Source organism: Nothobranchius furzeri, chromosome 11 (genome assembly GCF_043380555.1).
Source record: "Nothobranchius furzeri strain GRZ-AD chromosome 11, NfurGRZ-RIMD1, whole genome shotgun sequence".
NCBI lineage: Eukaryota > Metazoa > Chordata > Actinopteri > Cyprinodontiformes > Nothobranchiidae > Nothobranchius > Nothobranchius furzeri.
This window is the reverse complement of record NC_091751.1, coordinates 60925902-60933118: the sequence shown is the minus strand read 5'-3', so window position 1 is coordinate 60933118 and position 7217 is coordinate 60925902.

Here is a 7217-nt window from a genome sequence, read left to right as displayed (position 1 = left end):
TCACAATGAGGATATATTAATCCTTTTTGCAATATATGTGATTGAAAGATGGTTTGTGCAAGAACTGGCTTTCTTTATGTTACAGCCTTGATACTAAAAAATAAATAATGTAAAATGGCGCCCTGTATTGAATGTAAACGTCGTATAAATGTAAATAAACAATTCTCCAGCGATTTGATTTTTTCCCCTTCCTTTCTTTAGTCCATTTGACATGGAGCCACAGTTAACTAGTTTGGGGCACATTTTTACTTGAAAAATAGTATTTATTTGGGGCGACGGTGGCACAGGAGTTAAGTGCTCGCCTCGCAATCGGAAGGTTGCAGGTTCGAGACCCGCTCAGTCTGTCGCTGTCGTTGTGTCCTTGGGCAAGACACTTAACCCACATTGCCTGCTGGTGGTGGTCGGAGGGACCGGTGGCGCCTGTGCTCGGCAGCCTCGCCTCTGTCAGTGCGCCCCAGGGCAGCTGTGGCTACATCGTAGCTCATCCCCACCAGTGTGTGAATGTGTGTGTGAATGGGTGAATGACTGATTGTGTTGTAAAGCACCTTGGGGGGTTCCAGGACTCTAGAAGGCGCTATATCAAATACAGGCCATTTACCATTTTAAACTGATCAAGCTTTGGCTTTAATGACACTGTGTAGGTTACTATCTATACATTACGTTGCTCTATTTAAAAGTAACAAGATAAAAGCACTTCAGCACATAAAATTAAGATTGTCACTTGCCAAATAGAGACTACACCCTCCTGTTTACCTATAAGAAACGCCTCAAAATATCTTTAAATTCTTTATTGATGATTTAATTGTAGACAACAAAAATGGCATTTTACTTGCCAAAAAGTGATTGAATCGCTCAGATTTTCATGGAGGCTAAAATTGACCAAATAAGGGTTTTATGTATTATCTGTTGATGTTACTGTACTCATACTGTCTACTGTGTCTTCAAAAACACCCCAAAAATGGCAAAGAAAAAAAAAAGATAATTTCCTTCGCCAAAAATTGATTACAGTGTCCTGGTCACGTGTAAAGGGTTAAATTTACCTAAATATTACTTTATTTATTATCTCTTGATGTTATTAGTCCCATCACAGGATGCTGGGTCTCTTCCACATTCATAAACACCCCAAAAATGGCACACAAAAAAAAAGATAATTTCCCTTGCCAAAAATTGATTACAGTGTCCTGGTCACCTGTAAGGGGTTAAATTTACCTAATATTACTTTCTGTATTATCTCTTGATGTTATTAGTCCCATCACAGGATGCTGGGTGTCTTTCACATTCATAAACACCTCAAAAATGGCAACAAATGATCATTTCCCTTGCGAAAAATTGATTACAGTGTCCTGGTCACCTGTAAAGGGTTAAATTTACCTAAATATTACTTTATTTGTTGCCATTTTTGAGGTGTTTATGAATGTGGAAGAGACCCAGCATCCTGTGATGGGACTAATAACATCAAGAGATAATAAATAAAGTAATAGGTAAATTTAACCCTTTACAGGTGACCAGGACACTGTGATCAATTTTAGGCAAGGGAAATGATCATTTGTTGCCATTTTTGAGGTGTTTATGAATATGAAAGACACCCGTGATGGGACTAATAACATCAAGAGATAATAAATAAAGCAATATTAGGTAAATTTAACCTTTTACATGTGACCAGGACTCTGTGATCAATTTTTGGCAAGGGAAATGATCATTTGTTGCCCTTTTTTGAGGTGTTTATGAATGAGGAAGAGACTCAGCATCCTGTGATGGCACTAATAACATCAAGAGATAATAAATAAAGCAATATTAGGTAAATTTAACCTTTTACATGTGACAAGGACTCTGTGATCAATTTTTGGCAAGGGAAATGATCATTTGTTGCCCTTTTTTGAGGTGTTTATGAATGAGGAAGAGACTCAGCATCCTGTGATGGCACTAATAACATCAAGAGATAATAAATAAAGCAATATTTAGGTCAATTTAACCCTTTACACGTGACCAGGACACTGTAATCAATTTTTGACAAGGGAAATTATCCTTTATTTTTTGCCATTTTTGGGGTGTTTATGATGATACAGTAGACAGTATGAGTACAGTAACATCAACAGATAATACATAAAACCCTTATTTGGTCAATTTTAGCCTCCATGAAAATCTGAGCGATTCAATCACTTTTTGGCAAGTAAAATGCCATTTTAGTTGTCTACAATTAAATCATCAATAAAGAATTTAAAGATATTTTGAGGCGTTTCTTATACGTAAACAGGAGGGTGTAGTCTCTATTTGGCAAGTGACAATCTTAATTTTATGTGCTGAAGTGCTTTTATCTTGTTACTTTTAAATAGAGCAACGTAATGTATAGATAGTGTCATTAATCAGTTAAATACTATTTTTCAAGTAAAAATGTGCCCCAAACTAGTTAACTGTGGCTCCATGTCAAGTGGACTAAAGAAAGGAAGGGGAAAAAAATCAAATCGCTGGAGAATCGTTTATTTACATTTATACCACGTTTAAATTTTTTTTAAAAATTTATTTATCTATCTCAAACCATCGAAAACATGAAATTGCATATGCACTCTCCCATATTCCTGGTGCATAAATTTTTATTTATTTTTTTTTAAATGTGAAATACGATAAACATATGCTGTTGAATGAAACAATACAAAACATACAATAACATAAAACCATTTGAGAGGGAACTGGAAGAAGCAAAAGCTTATCTAGTCCAGCCCCAATTCAGTTAATAAATCACATTTGCTCACATTAGCAAATTTGAAAGAAAAAAAAAACTTTTCTTTATGCAGGTCATTCTATCTTCACCTTGCTACATAAAAAGACAGTTACAAAACAATTGTTCACATGAATCTACAGAAAAAGAAAACAAAACCAATAAACAACAAAACAAAATATTCCATTTGAAGCCAATTACCATTTTTATCACTTGCTATTTATGTATGAGTCAATTATAAGTTGTTTATACAACATTTTAAATGATCTAATGTTTTTACATAATTTTAAAGTCACATCAAGTTTGTTCCACAGTTTGATACCACATACAGATACACATACTTTTCATAGTTGTTCGGTATAATGGAAAAATGAAGTTTTTAACGCCTCTCAATTCATAACCCTCTTCATGAGTTTCAAACATCCATTGCAAATTACACGGCAGTACACCCATCATGGCCCTATATGGCACAAGGACAGTTTTAAATTGAATTAAGTCAAAAAATTTGAGTAATCTGGAATTATAGAATAATGGAGTTGTTTGATCTCTATATCCATAATTTGTAATTATCCTTACCACTCTTTTTTGGAGAACACAAATCTTTAATAAATTGGATTTATAAGTATTGCCCCATACTTCGACACAATATGATAAGTATGGTAGAATCATAGTACAATAAAGTGTGTGTAGTGCTTTCTGTGGTAGAGAATACCTTGTTTTATTTATTATCCCAATGCTTCTGGCTAATTTAGAACACACATATTGTATGTATGGCTTCCAACAGAGCTCATGATCAATCAACAGCCCCAAAAACTTAATTTCATACACTCTTTCAATGGCTATTTCATTAACAGTCAAATAGATTTCTTTACTACTTCTTTTATTTCCAAATAACATAAACTTTGTTTTGCTGACATTTAACGACAGTTTGTTTTTATCAAACCAATTCTTAAGCTTACTCAATTCATTCTGGACCTTTAGTATAAGTTGCTGTATATCATCTGCTGAACACAAAATATTTGTATCATCAGCAAACATAATAAATTTAAATAATTTTGAAGTTGTGTAAATATCATTTATATATAAAAGAAATAACTTTGGGCCAAGTACCGACCCTTGCGGAACTCCACAGTGAACTTCGAGACAGCTAGACTTGTGATAACCCAACTGGACATAATGAGCTCTGTTACTCAAATAACTTTTTAGCCAATTGAGAGCTGTCTCCCTTATACCATACTTCTCCATTTTTGATAAAAGTATTTTGTGATCGACTGTATCAAAGGCTTTCTTCAAATCAATAAAAATTCCCAGAACATATTTTTTCTGATCAAGCGATGTGGATATGTCTTCAACCAATTCCATTAGAGCTTGTGCGGTAGATCAACCTGATCTGAAACCATACTGGCTGTCTAATAAAATGCAATTTTTTTTCTACAAATTTTTCCAGCTTATCATTGTAAATTTTTTCCAATATCTTTGAAAACTGAGGTAACAAGGAGACCGGTCTGTAGTTTGTAAATTGATGCCTATTGCCAGACTTGTAAAGAGGAACCACCTTAGCCACCTTCATTTTATTTGGGAATATTCCTGTTTTAAATGATAAATTACATATATACGTGAGTGGTTCGACAATACAATCAATAGTTTAACTAAAAACATATCTATGTCATCTCCATCTAATGAAAATTTAGTTTTACATGCTCTGACAATTTTAAGAATATCCTTTTGAGTCACTTCTTCAAGTAATAATGAATCCGCCACACCGTCTCCGTCACCATAACATTGGATTCAGAGTCCACATCACTATTTATTTTGTCAGCCAACTTTGGACCAACCCCAACAAAAAATTCATTAAAGTGTTCTACTGTCAACTGTCTATCATAAATATCTCTGTTATTACTGACAAAATAATCTGGATGGTTTAGACCGTCACAACGCTTCTTGATTATTGTATTTAACACGTTCCATATTCCTTTGATGTTACTTTTATTCCTATCAGTCAAATTACTATAATAATTCCTTTTACACATCCTCATTATATTGATTAATTAATTTTTATATGTTTTATATTTTTGCTCCGCTTCTTTAGTTCTGTGTAATATAAATAGCTTATATAATGTGTTCTTTTTTTACAAGCATTTTGGATCCCCTTTGTCATCCACGGCTTCTCTGAATATCGATTTCTACAACTATGTCTTATCATCGGACAATGCTTATCATATATACTTTTGTAAATATCCAGAAATAAGTTATACGCAATATTCACATCATGTTCACTATATATATTACTCCAGTTAACACTACGTAGTTCCGTTTTTAGATTTTGTAAATCTTCCTTTCTTCTCCTTTTATACATTAAAGTTTTAGCTGGTTTTACTTTCTTAGGATGGCAGTTGTGGATAGCAAATACAGGGAGATGATCTGTTAGGTCTGTTATCAATAGTCCACTATGTATAATACTTTCTACATTATTAGTAAATATATTATCAATAAGAGTGGCGCTATCAGCAGTTATTCTACTTGGTTTCGTAATGAGGGGAACCATGCTCATACTGTACATTAACTCAAGAAATTAATCAGTTTTCTTATGTGCTGTAGCTTTCAGTAGATCTATATTAAAGTCTCCACACATATATGTTATCTTACTTTTGTTTAACATTAAAATACTTTCCATTGTAATAATAAATGTGTCAATGTCACTTCCTGGTTTCCTGTATACACAATGAATCACTGTTTTTTGCTTGCTTAATACTCACTTCAATGGTTATACATTCCATAACTTCATCAATAACCATAGTTTCAGTAAATTTATATGAAAGGGATTGATCAATGAAAAACGCCACCCCTCCACCCTTTCCATTCCTATTGAAACAATGGAAATTGTAACCTTGCAAGAAAAAATCCTCACCGTGCTCTGAATCTATCCATGTTTCAGATATTGCAATGATGTTAAATGGCCTCACAAAATTATCATTCAATACAGGGCGCCATTTTACATTGTTTAATTATCTTTTAGTAAGATAAAGAAAGCCAGTTCTTACCACAAACCATCTTTCAATCGCAAATATTGCAAAAAGGATTAATATATCCTCATTGTGAACGTTTAAGGCAAATAGCAACACTTAAAACAACTTCCGAACTGGAAAAACTAATACCCGCGGTAAACATGTTTAAGTACCGGATGAGGTTATCTCTGCTTTCTGAATGTCCATATTGCTAGATATGCTGAGTTTTAGGGCGAAATCCTGGGGAATTTCGTCTAGAAATGCAATTACCTAACTGTGCGCGATCCCGCGGTGGCTAATCATTTTTTTGGCAGCGAGTCGATTTATGGCACAACACCTGCTCCCCTTAGCTCTCCCGTAATTTGAACCATGTCTGTAGCTAAAATATAAAATTTTAATCAGAATGGAATGGGCTTCCATATAATTACATAAGTTGATTTAAGTTCAATTATTTAAAAGGTATATAATTTCATTGTGATGTCAGTAAATGTTTAATAAATGTATATATAATTTACAAATATTTAACTTATAAAAAGTATAAATATTCTAAATAAATTCACTCACTATAACACAACAGGTATATTGCAGCATTTTGAAATTTAGCATAATTTAAAAAATTCTGAATTAAATTTTTGTAGTCATTAAGTTGTCATAAAACCCACATTCAGGAAAGAGATATTTAACTTTGTAGCTATAGTGCAAGGCAATCTTGCTTTAATGTGTCCTGCAATGCAACCACATTGCGATACTGGACAATGCTTTTAACATATTTTAGTAAGAGGACAGAGCAGTTACAAAAAAAAAGACCACAAATTATCACATAGTTTCGAAATAATTTATTCAGTTATACAAATACAAAACACGTTATCATAAAATAGGCAGGTCTGGGTGGAGTTTCTTAAATCTTCTCCATGTCATTATGGATCACCACTCCACAGAAACTGACAGCAGTTCTCAAGTTACAATGTCTGCTCAGTTCAGATGATGCGTTTTCAGCCTACAGTACAAGAAGAGAAAGTCCATTGCTACTTTAAAAGAACTAAAACTGATTCAGTGAGGTTATTTTTCAACAAGCAACACATAGCCCAAAAATGACAAAACTTCCAGTTCCACGTGATTCAGCAGCCTTAAGTTAGACAATACTTGTTGTGGTTACAGACAAACATGTGGAGTCTTGTTTTGCTCTGATAACCAACAGAAGATGACGCTACCTCACCTTGTTTTGAGCAGGAAAAGAAGCCAATGCTGTCTGACAGAACAAAATTAAAGTCATTTTTATTAAAACTAAATTTCCCCCAATCTGAAAAACATCAAAATCTACACAAAGAGGAAGAGGGGAGAGACAGACAAACAGCAACGCTAATTAAAAGCTTCACGTGAAGACGTCATTTTTGCATGTCTTGTGTTGTGCTTTGGCCTTTAAAAGAGGAAAATGCATCAAGCAGGTAACATTTGGCTGGATGTACCATTAAAGATGGTTTAAATAAATTTAAAAG